Source organism: Nesoenas mayeri, assembly GCF_963082525.1.
Source record: "Nesoenas mayeri genome assembly, chromosome: 3".
NCBI classification, from domain to species: Eukaryota; Metazoa; Chordata; class Aves; order Columbiformes; family Columbidae; genus Nesoenas; species Nesoenas mayeri.
The window spans coordinates 97,373,806-97,388,805 of record NC_137544.1 but is presented as its reverse complement, the minus strand read 5'-3'; the positions used below and the strand labels follow the sequence as shown (position 1 = coordinate 97,388,805).

The 15,000-nt window shown below is 43.8% G+C and overlaps 1 protein-coding gene across 1 annotated transcript in view; it reads right to left on the bottom strand.

Moving 5' to 3' along the window:
- PROX1 (prospero homeobox 1) overlaps positions 1–15,000 on the bottom strand; it is a gene marked incomplete at both ends in the record, with an annotated part of 36,267 nt that overhangs the window by 6,509 nt on the left and 14,758 nt on the right. The window lies entirely within an intron of this gene.

Genomic DNA, 15,000 nt, shown 5'->3' with positions numbered 1-15,000 from the left:
AAACAGTGAAGATTTATTGGCCTGATGTGTCTGTTGGTGGTATAACTGCAGAAAGCTGTAGCAAAATTGTCAGTTCATTGTTGGCTGTGATTTCTTGTAAAACTTCAGCTGTAGGTAACAGCAACCTCATTTTAGTGAAGTACCAAAATTTGGGTGGACGTTAGAAGTAATGCAAGGGGTTCTTGGAGCAGATTTTTAAGCGCTCCTCAGAGATCAGATCAAAAGCCTCCGAACCATGCACAAGGCAACCACAAATCTATTCACCTTCTACGGATGGGAGCGGAGGGAGAGGATCAGACATTAATTTTCAGTACGGGGTCCCATGTTTAGATGTACCAAGACCAACGCAACCGTTCTAATATTGTAACAGCGTCAGACAACTGCTTGGCTGTAGTGCACAAATCTGAAGATCCTTCAGACAGGGACAGCTGGGCTAAGCTCGAAACCTTTTCTCATACGATGTTTAATCTGCATTAAACTTCAGCTCCATTTATACGATCAGGCTGGCCAGAGTGTACCTACCGACTTTGCCTGTGGTATTGTGCTGGAGTCTGATAGTGTGTTGTATTACTAATGTTCCAAGAGTAAACACACTTGTAGGAAACAGCTATAGTTCAAGGCTGCACTTTAAAAAAATAAACGTTTCATCAGTCTTAGCAAAGGAACAAATGGCAATAACACTCTGTATCATATTTTACAAAGCTTCAAAAGAACAATGTCCCGTTGAGTGAAATTCAGTAGCATTCTGTAAACATTAATTTAAGGAAATCAATAGGCTCTGTGAGCTAAAGCCATATTGCAAGATAAACTGGCTGGAGGGCTACTTTGTCAAACAGATTTTAGTTTTCTCGGCTAGATAAAGACGGTTTCAAAATGGGGTAACGTGTTGCAACCAAGGTTTGAAAACTATGTGGCCTTCAAACCGTCTGCTTGTTCCTATTACAAAGCTGGATAAACATACTTTAAAAATGATAAGATTGGGCCAGGATTGATTTTACTTTCAAATTTTATATAAAGTAGAATTCTTGGTGAGAGTGTGGTTTGATTTTTTTGATCGTAATTATGAGCAGAAATAAACAAACGCAGCACAGACAGCTCAAGATGTCAGGCTGCCAGGAGAGGTTAAATTATCTGGAGGCGGCTTTTTTTTTGCTTTTTTTCAACTGCAGGACAGCACGGATTTAAAAAAAAAAAATCTTTATTCATGTTGACCTGGTGGGCAACAAGTCGCCTTGCCAAATAGGAAAGCCAAAATCTCTAGTGGACTTAGGATCAGAGGTCTTCAGCTGGTGAAGGCTGCTCACGTTGCAGAGCGCAAGGTCGTGGTAATGGGAGGTAAACAGGTTGGAGGGGGCGAGAGGGGGAAGGCCAGATCCCGCTTCTAACTGGGTGATCTTGACAGTGGCTGTAGAGGGGGACTCCGCAGGGAGCCCCTCAACCCAAGGGTAAGGCGTAAGCAGCAGCTATTAGACAAGTGGTGGAGAACCTCTCCAGGATAATGAGCGAGTTTGCTGCTGGGGGAGCAGTCTCACCATGGGTAGCTCCAGCTCAGACAGCTCTAAAGTGTGTGTGCAAAGCACTCTGCACCAGCACAGGTACAGCAACAGTAGAGGAGACTCGGGAAATATTTCTGCCGAGAAGAAACTCATACAAAGCACAAACCAGATGTGCACAGGCACCCCCCCACTCCCAAACTCAGGGTAAGGTGAGTTTTGGGGGCGTAGTGCAACCTTCTTAAGGGAGATGCTTCAGAAACTCTGCTTGCATCACCCATACATATCCCTGAGCCCCTTCTTCACACAAGGAAGATTTAAACCTGTGGGCTTTGGAGGTGAGCTGGCACCTAAACCTGTATTCCCTTACCCACAGCCTGTTGTGTAGGAAACCTACGGAGGACAAGCCCTGCCCATAAGACGCTGCATCAGAGCAATGTTGGGGTCAAGCCAGCAGCAACGCAGCGAGGCATCATGCTTCTTCTGCAGCCACTTCTCTGTGGGCTTGCGGGGAGGCTGGTGACACCGGGACCAGCTCCTTCCTCGTGTGCGTCCCATCGAGCCAGGGACCCCCCTGTTTTAATGAAGAGCTACAAGAGCCACCCATCCACCAGGCCCTCCACAGCTGAGGGACTCATGCAATTAGCAGCTGCAGGCACAAATCTGCCACCGTTTCCAGGATAACACTGCCCGGAGCAGCACTGCCCTACCCTTGCTTTTCCTGCGCTCGCAAGGGCAGTGTCTGCGATACCTTGCTGGTGTCCTGGCTTCTGCCACGTTTCTCCAGACTGTCACCTCCCCTCACGCACATACTTTTTTCCCCAAGCACAGTGAGCTGCTGCGTGGGACCATCTTAGCGCTGCAAGTTGGTGTGGCAGCATATCAAGCAGGAGGCTTTGGCTTCTACACAGAAATTGGAGGCAGGTTTTGGAGTAAGTTGCTACACTTCTTGGCGCGAAAGCCGCGGCAGCATATGGCCCAATGTTCTCAGTTTAAGTCTGACACTTAACATTATTTAACAGTTTCTGTGTTAGGTGCTTTATAAGGTAAAGGAAATTAACAATTTTCAGCTAATTAGATCACTCAATTGGCTGAACATCCTGGACACCTCTTAGAAAAAAAACAGGTTGGCTCAGGCAATGGAAAGGCTAATGCCTCTTCCATTATCACTTATGAGGAGAGGGAAATAGTTGGAAAGGATGCTTTTATTTTAAAAACACAAATGAAAAATACCTCAACTATTGGACACTCCAGTAAACACACTTTTCTCCCAGTTACCACCTTTACTAGAAAGCTGGGCGTCAATTTGCCCACCCAATCCCCCTGGCTACAGCAGCAGCTCTCTGGTGCCACCACGGTCTGTGTTTATTGTCTTCAAGTTTCCTCTCACAACTCCTGCTGTACAAATCTGTTAAGAAACAGATTTTTATGGAAAAAGATGGACAAGAAATTGAGTGGCCATTTAGGACGGTCTGCTCTCCCACTGTCGCACACAAAGAGAAGACCACTCTTCAGGAACAGGACTAACAACACAGCACTGAGCCTGGTGTTTGAGAAGGGAAAAGCATTAGCCTGAGTCCAGCTGAAAAGAGAAAAACTAGGAAAACAACAGAGGTTTCTAATTACATTTACTGTTACACTGTAAGTGTTTTACTCCTTATAAAAGCTGGAAAACACATGCTCCTCAAATGATCTGAGACTGTATTTTAAAAGTGTTTGCTTGAAATGAAGTTGAGATGCCTTATCCCTTGAGTAGAGTTTGGGGCGCTAGTAATCTACTGCTGGCTTACTGTTATCTCTTCCGCCAAGCTCACAAAGAGGAGAGAGAATAGGCATGGCTCTTACAAGGAAAAAAACCTGACAGTGGGGCTGCTGAGATGCCTGATAATATCGGGGAAGTGAAAGTGGTAGTGCAGTGAAAATGGATACTGCGCGATACATTAGATTTAATCACTTGCATTTCAATTAAGCTTTTCCACAAATAAAGACTGGGAAGTACTCGGCAGGCTCCCTGCGCGGCTGGAGCGCCGAGCATCGCCGGCACTGAGCGCCTGGGCTGGAGGCACACAGCGCTGCGGCCGCGGCTCGCTGGGCTCACACCCCCCTCCTGCCTCCCAGGGTCCTCCCCACCAGGACCCATATTCCTATTTTGCAGTATGGGGGAGGCATCCCACACACAGCGACACCCCTGGAGGATCTATGTGCTAGGACCACTGTGCTGGTGGTCCAGGGGATGAGCCTGGCCATCACGGAAACACAGCTACCCTCTCGTGCAAACACAACCGCCTTAACATCCTAGTTTCTAAGCACAAAAGTTGGTAAGACCTGAGAGTAGAGTGGGCTAAAACAAAATAAAAAATCTTTCAATTTACAATTTATTTAGACTTTTTGCTCCTTGAAATTCAGTTCTCCCCTCTCCCCATCCTCGAAAATCATCGACAGTGTTTTAATGGGGAGATGATTATCAAATTTCCTTTTCTGCCTTACTGATGAATTAGAACTGCATGAGATGTAGAGGTTTCTAATGGAAACTCTGATTGCCCTTAACTTACTACATTGCCAATGGCACTGCCGCAGAATGGAAAAATCACTAAGGCTCCTACAGCTTATGATAGTTGGGGGTTTAGTATGTGCTGGGACATGTAAGAAAGAATCATGGGAGGGGTTACTGTCACACTCCAGAAGCTGTCTCATTCAAAAACTGAAGGAGAAATAAAACTAATGCTCACAAGAAAAGTCTAACTTTAACTCAGTCTCATTGCGGTGAAATGCAATCTGCTCCAAGAGGCTGCCTATAATACCAAGAGGCATGTTACGTACCCTGCTGCCAAATTCTGGCAGGTACCACATCCAGGCGCCCACAAAAAACCCGTCCAGAAAACTGAGTACAGGGATGACCACCCAGTTCTGGCTCTTCTCTGGGAACAGCAGAGAGGTTATTGCACACTCTCCTGGACGCATCGGCCATATGGGAATGTGATGTGTTACTCAGAAGGACCTGGGCTGTGATGAGCAGGTATGCCTCTCACTAGCAGTAAGCCCATCTGCTTTCATGGTATTTCCATGCGTAAAAGAGCTGGGCAGGCAGAAACTGCTGGTTAGACCATGGATATAGAGGAAAACACGTTCAAGAGCTTGTAGTGTTCAGAGATTTTTCTATGTTCAGCAGAATTTGGCCCCATAGATGAACCATTAACAAGTAGTAGAAGTGATAATTAAAGGCTTATACATCAGGAATACATCTTACATATATAAAAATGTCGTAACAGTTACTAAATATCCGTAATTGGTGTTGCTTGCTCTTGTACACTCTGCCCATTTCTCTGCATTGCAGTCACCTTTGTCTTCTGTGCCTGGCCCTGAAAAGCTCCAACTGTGCCCTCTCCCTCCTTGTTTTGCATGTATTGGGGTGGGGGGGGGGGAAGAGATGGGAAGCAGGTGGTGTTTAATCAGTCTGGCAGGGAAACAGGGAGTCAGCAGGGTCCTTTTGGGGGTGTCATGAAGGTGGTAAGCATGCCCTCTGGCAGCAGGGCACCTCCTTTCCTCTTTCCCATGGCAGAGGGTAGGGGCAGGGGAAGGAAACTGTGCAGGGTTATGGGTGAGGGGTGTTGCAAATGAGGCTCCACCAGCCCAGGCTCCCCCGGATTAACTCTGATGAACCGCCTCCCAATGTAACCACACTTTTATGGGCATCTGAAGCCCATCATGATGGAACAAACTGCTTCATCTATTCCACCCTGAGCCATGCAGCTGGCCAAACTGGGCTACAAACACCCCATCACAAGCTCCAGGTCAGGACCTGCCGGGGACAGCTGAAGCTTGCAAACTTGTGAGTTCAGAAGATGAAGTCTTACATCCTAATGGACTGGGCTGCCTCTCGTTTGCCTGCTCTTTATCCCTTGCGGAAGGAAATGGTGCGACTCCAGCCAGTGCTGGATTAGATAACCTCGAGGCTGGGCCTCGTCTGATGGAGCCAGCCCTCTCCGCAATTGCATGAGATAAGCCACTTACTTCGGCTTCCCCCTGAACACTGATACTCAGCAGTTAAAGGGCTTTTACTCGCAACGTTGATTTCCCCTCCCTCCTCTAAAAACTTTCTGAAGTTGTAGATGACTGCTTTAAATGCATTTGTGTGTCTACGCCACCGTTCTCCCCTAAGTCCCAATCAATGCAGCAGCCTTTCTGCTTAGCAACAGGGATCATGCCACCCTGGTCTGCTGCTCTCTACAAAGCCTCCCTGTTAACTACAGAAACAAGTTCAAGGCCACATCTTTGAGCGCTCTGGACCACCACCTGGACACGGCTTCTTCTGACGGCACATTTCCACTAGAGCCTTGAAACCAACCCCCCGCAGAGAGCAGTTCACGAGTCCCTCCGGTGGCACACAAAACAAGGCAGAGCCTGGCTGCGTACCTTCCCCCTCTGTAGATAAGAAAGATGAACCTTGCCCTTTTCAGATCTACAGGGAGAAATCATCTCCAGTGCGCTGATTATCTGGCTGTCCCTCCCTCTCTCTCGCCCACCCACACTCACAGGTCAGGAAGATGCGGGGCTCCCTCCCTGCACTATGAAATCCGGCAGTTCTGCAGGTGATGGGCTCTGCGTAACTACAGAAAGTGACCCAGTATCCTGAAGACTCCCTCCCCTCTCTCTTCGACCAAACAGTATTTTTTAACTTCACTTCTTGCATTATTATTGTCACTTCGGTAGGATGCTGAACCGTGGCTACTTCACCTCCCAGGTTATCTCGCTCTCACGCAGCTGGAAGACACACAGTCCTCATGGGCCCCTGCAATATTCTGCTGTTACTTCCTCACAGCCTCAGTATTTCACCTTTGCGGATTTAAGTATCTTTGAAAACAGCGTCCCCGTTGCACTCCACAACAATGTTGGAAGGCCTCTCCACAAGTAAACTGCACTCTCAGCCCAGGGCTACCCGCTTTGGGACAGGGCAGAACCCCCAAAAAGCTGGGTCAGAAACCAGTGTGGGGCATGGTGCTGCTAAACCTCTCCCACAGTTTCTGAAAGTTAAGACAGTTTGCTAATTCACATTATGAGCGCCTGACTCTCATCCATTTTAAAACACGTTGAAGATAGGAAGCAAACGGTGTTATGTGTGAAGGTGACCTATTCAAAGTCCTATAGGATGGGCAATCCCATCTGTAAGACTTCTGTTAAAGTCAGTCACACAGCCCTGACCACGCACTAGGAGACGGTGTCGGCTGGGACCTCCTCTTTTGGCAAGAGTGCCTTACAAAAATAAAAACAATGCACCCCTCCACCCCACATCCATAAACGTGATGGCTCTGCTGCTCCAAATCCCGGTCTGCATTTAATTTTTAGTTTTAAAATAAACACAACTTTTTTTCCAATTAACATTTAACATATATTCACACACTTGACTGTAGAGGAACACAACAAAAGATAGCTCTTCAGCTGGCACAGATTAATTAGCTGCAATGATTGCTGGAGCTGATTTACACCAGAAACTGAGAATCCAGCCCAGAAGTTAGTTCAGTGTCACGGAAAAAAAGCATGGGGTGCATGGGATGCGGAGGGAAAAATCTTACAAAGCTAGTAAGCTAACCCACCATTTCACATCTCTCTGGTACAACATTTATATAGAACAGCTTAGATGAAGTTTAGAAGATCAAACATTTTCTTCAATTTTCACAGTACAAAATGTTCTATGTCCTTTTAATGTGACACACTAAAACAGGAGATAAGAAATTTCAGCTGATTTGGTCTCGTGAACACTCTCTTCCTTCACTGGACAGAGCTGCTTCTCCAACAGTTCTGAGTGAGAAATTCAGTTATATTGTCTACAAGAAATTCAGAAAGTCTGGAAGAAACACGTGCAACTTGCATGTTACTCATTACCACAACTAGGATTTATTAAATGATAAGAGAATAACTCATTTATTTTACTATTTTTTTTTCTTTTTTTAAACAGCAAGTTTTAAAATTGAACCGCCTAGCCTGACAAAGTCTTTCTATAGGCAGGATGAATGAAAAAGGGATAAGATATTACGCGAGTGAGGGACAACATGGGTTAAAATTCACCTTGCTTCTCGCTCCTCATCTACGATGGATTTTTGGAGAACAACGGACATCTGGAAATCAGTTTTACATAGAAAAATAGAAAACAGGGAAGAACGAGGAAGATGAATAAAGGCTCATCACAGACACAAAAGACCAGAGCAAAAAGAAGCTTGGATTTGGGTATTCTTGTCTGGCAAGGAGGCAGGCAGTAAGGCTAATGAAGCATTTGCGATATGGGACGTATGCCAGCGTAACAAAGAAGATGTGCATCAGCTCTGCAGATGTGCCAAAGCCCCCAGAGCAAAATAATGACATAATCACCATCAGTGTCACAGACCAGACTGTACACAAGGTGACATGGGAGAGAATAAATAAGAGTCTTTAGAGGCCTGTAGTACACACACGGGAAGGAATGGCCATTCCTCACAACTGCCACAAGAGAGGAGCGAGATGTTGGGTATAATGTGTGCAGCTAGCAAAAGAAATCTTGAATTGTGCAAGGCTAACGCATTATAAATTGGTGCTTTTCTCAGTCTCCAGTTGACGTTTTAATTCCCACTACCCCTTGTTGAATGCAAAATGAAATGGCAGTAGGAGTCGGAAGAGTTTGCCAAGTTTTGTTTTGGTTTGGTTTTGTTGGTTTCTTTTTTTTTTGTTTTTGTTTTTGGAAGGGAGTTGTTTTGTTGGAGAAGAGGATGGGGCAATAAGGATGAGTTCTGGTAAATAATTGTAAAAGAAAAAGCTAAAAACCACAAACCCCAAACAGACCACAGCACACCACCACACGCGCACAGGCACAGCAGCCCTGCACCATTCAGCTGGAACGATCCAAGGATTCCCCCAAAGCAAAATTAGAAACAAACGAGGACGGGTTTTGCTTTTTTTTCGGGGGTTGTGCTTTCTGGTTTATTGCTATCCTTGAACTAAACCAGGAAAAATCCCACTAAAATATTTTTCCACATTAAAAGACAAGATTACTATTTTATTGATCAGTAATAAAACACCGCTTAGGGCAATTTAGTACTTAAGATGTTATTTGCGGTGGGGAGTAATCTGAAAAGCTCAGAGTAGCCTTAAATCATTTCACAACAGCTCCTCCTGCATAAAAGCGAGCGTTCGCCTCCGTACAGCTGTGTGATTTGGTGGTGGATTTTTTTACAGGGCTTTTGTCAATTTTTAAAGGGAACATCTGTTTGGTAAAGCAGAACAACACTGGTGGTAACGCACAGGCCGACGTGGGCAAACCGTGGAAGAGCCGGAGAGATGCTGGAGGCGCCAGCAGGACTCTCGCAGAAGGAACGCTCAAGTACGTAATTGTTCGCAGGATCTGGCCCTACAAGAGGAGCTCAGAAGAACAAAGCACTTGGCTTCACCAGTGTCCCTTTTCATTGCTTCTAATGAAAGATTCATAAGAATAACTTTAATTTTTTATGATCTTTTTTTTTGCATTACTCTATTAGCTGCATCTACTTTGTATGCAATTTCTTCTTAAATACAGAAAAGCTGGTTCGAAATGCCAGGCACAATAACTTAATCAGTACAATAATTGATCTGGATTGTTGGTGGTCCTTTGTAACAGTAAGGGACTGAGATGGAGCCCAGAAAATGCTTTATATGATTATTCCTTTTCATTGCAAACTGATGTATTTATGAAGAATACAGGTGACGGTCCGAAGTGGAGTCTTTTTTTTTTTTTTTACAATGAAAAAAATATTTAAACCTCCATAATTTGCTAGTTAAACTGTTCAGTGGAAGAATGATTGTATTTGTCCTTTTTGGCTTCGCCCAATTAATTGGGGCAGTAACATAAGGATTGTTAATAAACAGCCCTAATTTAACTATACTTCTTGCCTATCTAATATAACCACACCATATCTTTGTTTAGCATATCATCAGGGAAAACAAGAAAGCACGTATATAATTTTCTTCTGTTGTATACGAGGTTTAATAATTACACCACAGAGGATTCTCAATTAATCGCAGAAGGCACAACAATATTAATAATCCGTTTAGCAAACTCCAGCTTCTTTGCACTTTGATGTTATGAGCAGAGACAGTATGAACTAGTGGCAGTTTTTTAAACTGGGCGAGTGTTTGTTTCTCTTACGGCTTATATCAATGTTTTCTTTTATGCTTTTTCTACCATGCACCTTTCTTCCCCCTAAGAAAAAAAATACAAACCAAAACCACAGAACAAGTCAGCGAACAAGCCTGTGCTGATTTGGGTGTGTTTCGATCAAAGCTGACAGATCGAATTTTTCATTTATTTACCAAAGTTTCACGACAGCCATTCTTCATAATTACAGCAGCGCTTTAATTTTTTGTCTTCCCCTGAATAGCAGAGAGGGGGTTCTGAGAAAGTTTTTAATTAGCTAAATAGGTCTGTGTAATCTAGATGAAATAAACACACCCGTTTGAAAGCGTCGTTAGAACTTTTCCAGCCATTTAATCCATAGATGGCTGAACACAATGATACCTTCCCCAGAAAGCTACAGCCACCACCAGCAGCTGTTAGAAGAGAGCTTGCTCCCTGCTCCTATTGATAACCCTTTGTGGAAGGAAGAAAAAGAGCTGAGGGAAGGAGAACTGAATGTCAGACAATAGACATCGCTACACACACTGTCTCTGAACTTTCCTCATCTCTGAAGGACAATTAATTATGAAGGCCTTTGGGGTAGGTCGAAGCAAGGGAAAACCTACTGCTGGCCCAGCACTCCAGCCGCTATCTCTGTGTTTGTTAAATGGTTGTGCCTGTTGGGGAACCAGAGTAGCAGCCACCAAAATAGCCAATAGATCATTTAGGAAAAAAGAGCAAAAGATTTTTTTATGTGTGTCTGTCCTTGTATAATTCTATTCTCACTGTGAAATCATCCATACACAAAACACAAGGACAATTTTTTTTTCTTTTTTTTTTTTTTTTAGAAGAGCCACAGGGTAGGTTACAGTCAGAAACGGCCTCTCAGTGGTGTGTTAAAAAGGATGGTCTTTTCACCAAATCATTTCACAGAGGCAAAACAGACAAACACAAAGAGTTGAGACTTTTTCTCCTACATTAAATAGAGTAACTGATAAGGTCAGACATATGATACCTAAAGACATGAATCTGTGAACTCTTGAAGTCAAAGGACTTCTCTGTGCAAAGGAACAATCTTTCAAAGGAAATAGATCATAGAACTCCACTGAATCCCCTTTAAACTTTATGAAGCAGGAGGAGAAAAAGCTCTAAGTAGGGAAGCTTGACAGAAGAGCCTTGAACTATTTTCTGAAGGAAAGATGAGACCCTCCCTAGGCTGCCACAAAACATCTTTTTTTTTCTAAAGGCTCTTCTGAACTTTGATATGTGCCAAGACACCGCTATTGAAAGCTGTATAATTATGTGCTATAGCCACTGTAGAAAATGCTTTGTTCACCACAACAAAGAACAATAAGCAAAGTAAAGTGACATTACACTGTATCTTTTTCTTTAAGAATGTTGAGAAAGGTCACGGTACGTTATAACTAATAAAGCTGTTGAGTAAGGAAGTTTAAAGTTGATCTTGCTGTGCTTAAATGTAACCCAATGACAAAAAGGCAGAGGGAACTAAAATTGTAATGACATTAAAAAATAGATCATATATCAACGTGCCAACTTCATTATACAAACACCTTGAATCCAAAGGACACAAACAGAAAAACCGAGTGTAGTCCTGCAACAGTATTCCTCTCGCAATTCTCTCCCTAATAGCTTCCAACTACAATCTGCAGTTCAACTAACTGCAAAAACTGATTAATAAGCATTAATTGATACGTGCAACGCATGAACCTTCCACTGCAAGCCGCGGATTTTGTTACTTGGTTTACAAACCGGATTCATTTCCCATGCAGTTTCAAGGAAAGCTCTGCTGTTTCACAAGAAATTGTCTTTAAAATGAAAAAGAAAAAAGGCCTGAAGGCATCAATTAAATTTCCTGAAACCAAGATTTTTAAGTGAAAAAGAAGTTCAATCCAGACGCTTATGTTTTGTGCTTTCTTTAGAGGAATCAGGACAGTTACGTTTACTGTTCTCAAATTGCCAAAGCAGCTTTATTCTCCTTGCTGCAGACCACCAGAGAGCCCTTCCGACTTTGTCTTTAAGAATGCCGAGAACAATGTTGAAACGCTACAACAATAAAGCCCTTGAAGGAGGAAGTGTACAGCTGAGGGGGAAAAAAAATCGAGAGGAGCTTAATACTGCAACAAACAGCCGTCCCGTCCGGCTGTGCCCAGGGCTGGTACCACCACAAGTGCCGAGCTGGCCGCGGCACAGCGGTTTGTATGGGGAGAGCAATCTCCCAGATGGAAGTTAGCAAGTTAGGCACCTGATTTTCTCTTCTCTTGAGGCCACTTTGCACTGCTCCAGTTGCATAAAGGAGTATTAGGGTGGTTATAAATTGTACTTTGCAGCGCCTGCAAAACCACTCCGAAGTGGCCTTAGTTTAAATAAGAATCAGGTTCGAGGGCTTTAATTCTCCTTTTGATGAACGCCAATTCAGTACAAGGTGAATCCTGTGGATGAAACTAGGGAAGAATACAGGTTCCTAAAATAAGCACATGAGTTGCCAGAATTTTTTATAATTGAGGATGTCTTAATTTTTGGATGCAGTGCTGGGCACACTTCATTTTCAGGGAATGGACTGTTGAGGACCTCCTGACAAAGTGGCTCTCATTAACAGATCTCCAGTTGAGCATCCCAAAATGGAACTGGCCTAAAACCATCATCACTTCTGGAAATTTTGGCAGCCAGCATTCCTTTCAAGGGTTCGTAGGCTGCTTACGTGACTGGGTTATTACTTAGATTTTATAGGTGGTGTTATTTGAATTGTTTTACGTAATCTCATTGATTTTTTTAATGTGACAAACTCACAGTGCCTTAAGTTAGACATTCTGCTAAGACTTGAGTACAACTGGTCTTAATTAGGTTTTTCCCACTGGTATAGTTTTCTCCTGCCAAAAGCAGAGCAAACTTCTTAAAAATGGTTTTCTCCCCCTTCGAAACGACGACACGTGCCGTAACTAGCGCTATGAAAACAGGCAATCATCGCGTCAAACCCCACTGTACCAAAACTGCATACAGTGTATTTGTGCAAATAGCACAGCTTGGCAGACATTTTGCTATTGTGATCGATCTCGGTAACTACGTCTGCAAAAATCGGGCAAGTTCCCGTGAAGCAGCAGGCAGGCTGAGCTCAGAATGATGGCGCGTACGGGCTTCTGCTTTGGTGCTCATTTGCACGCTCCGCAGTGGAGCGTGGCGTGGCGAGTGTTAAGCAGTAGGCAGGAGGTCACGGAGCAAAATCACGAGCACAGAGAGACCCTGAGACTTCAGAACTGAGACTGAGTTGTTAAAATGCCCACAAGGAAAAGGAACGGGCATCATGCAGGGAGACGTTAATACACGGAGAATGACGGTAACTACAAAAATATGCCAGGGGATCAAGGATGATGGAGGAGGAGTGGAAACCAAAGCAAGGCTAAACTCCGGGTATTGTCCTCAGGCCAATTTCTTTTCTTTGTTGTAAGTACACAAATCAGAAAAAAAAAATCTCATATATGGTCTTTAACCATATTTTTATTTTAACTCACACCTTGTCTGAAAGGAGGACATCCTGCTACAGTCACAACTGGGAGTTCTGGTGATCTGCATTAGAATGGATTTTGAGAGCAAGTTACAAAATTATTTGGGATTTTAAAATTTCTTTCAATGTATAGCAACAATACCTGACCAATTATTGCAGCTGGCATCCAAAAGCCTATGGCAACACCACAGATGAGACAGATATCAAGTGGCAAAGCAAGATGTCCTCTCTTTCTGACCAACTTTGGCATTCGTGCTGGGACACTGACATTTGCCTCCTTCATTCACCAGGATAACCCACCTTCTACCTCCTTGGAAGAGCTGCCCCGGAGCAGAGAAGCATCTTCACCTTTCACAAAAAAACCCATGTTTCCCCGCCCCCAACTTTTCAAAAGTCAGTTTCAAATTGCTCTGTGCAGCTCAGCACATGTTTCTCCAGCTAACCCTACTGCTAGAGAGAGAAATGTGGAACCAGCTACACACACGTGTGCACACAAAACACAGGCAAAGTTGCATCCTGCTGGAGGAGGCATTGTATCTGTCTCTGGCTCACAGCCATAAGGGTACAATGGCAAAGCTAAAAACGATAGGACATGTGGTTTGTTGAACATCTTATTTGACTTTGCTACAAGCTGTCAGTTCCAATGTGCAGGGAAAGGAACACAGTATCACAGATTCCTGAGCAAATCAATGGCACTGCCTGATACAGACCAAATACACATTTTAGCTTTATCTTTTTTTCCTCATAGTCAATTTAGGAGTATTAAAGTCTATGCACAAATTTTACCCAAGAAGAGATAAAGGGGGAGGATTTAGGAATAGTAGTGTAGGTGATTTAAGAGAAACAGCATATCAGACTAATCAGAAGATCAGCAAAGCATCACTGAAGTATGAGAGGAAGGAACTTTGATGACGCTAAATATGGCAAATGCTCAGTTTGCTAAATCTCTTTGGATCCAATTTCAACATTACAGTACTTGTCATTTTTGCTTTGCAGGTTGTGGGGGAGGGGCCAGGCATTTATCGGGAAAAGTTACAGTGGCTACGTTAGAAACACTTTAACGATCTCATAACTGCTGGATCTTCAATGCAAAATCAGGATTTAAACCTCTAGAAATTCTCATTATCATAGATAACACAAGAAAGACTGTGTGAAATATCTGCAAATCATCGCCACTTAAAACATCCCTTTCCATCCATGAATATCAAGGGGCTCCTTTCCTACTAGCTACTAGACACCTTGCCGAGATGAGGAAACTGCGATCACTAGCAGTGCTAAACGTACGAGATTTATATTTTCTTATCTACCTGAAAACACCAATACCCTCCCCACATGTCCTCACTGAAGTAATCCATTTACATTAACATTGCAACTAACGCTTTGAAATGAAATGCCTGAAATCATCAAGGACCCAAGAACTTTGGAAAGCAAAGAACATTTCAACTTCCACTCTGCAAACAGAAAAGAAGTTGTGTTAAAAACAAACAAACAAACAAAGCTGGAGGGAATTTAAGCACATTTTGACAGGAAAAAAAGTTGGTCACACTTATCTCCTTATGCATTTCCTTTTCTTTTCCTGTATTTTGCTATTCTGCCTTGGCCTAGAGGCAGACCTACCTCCCAGGGGTGAGAGTCTCCTGCTTGGTAGGTATGTGGGTGCCTAATGGGGCCACAGCCCTCAGGAAGGTCTGGAGGTGCCATGGCACACCAAACATCAAGTCTGTGTGCTGTCACCAGCCACAACAAATGGCAAACCCCACCAGGAACATCCTCTTCCCCGTTCTTCACCTGTCCCTTCCATGCAACCACTCTCGAGAAAACTCTGTGTGCCCAGAAAAGGGGGAAGGAGCCAAGAACTTTTGAATTATTGA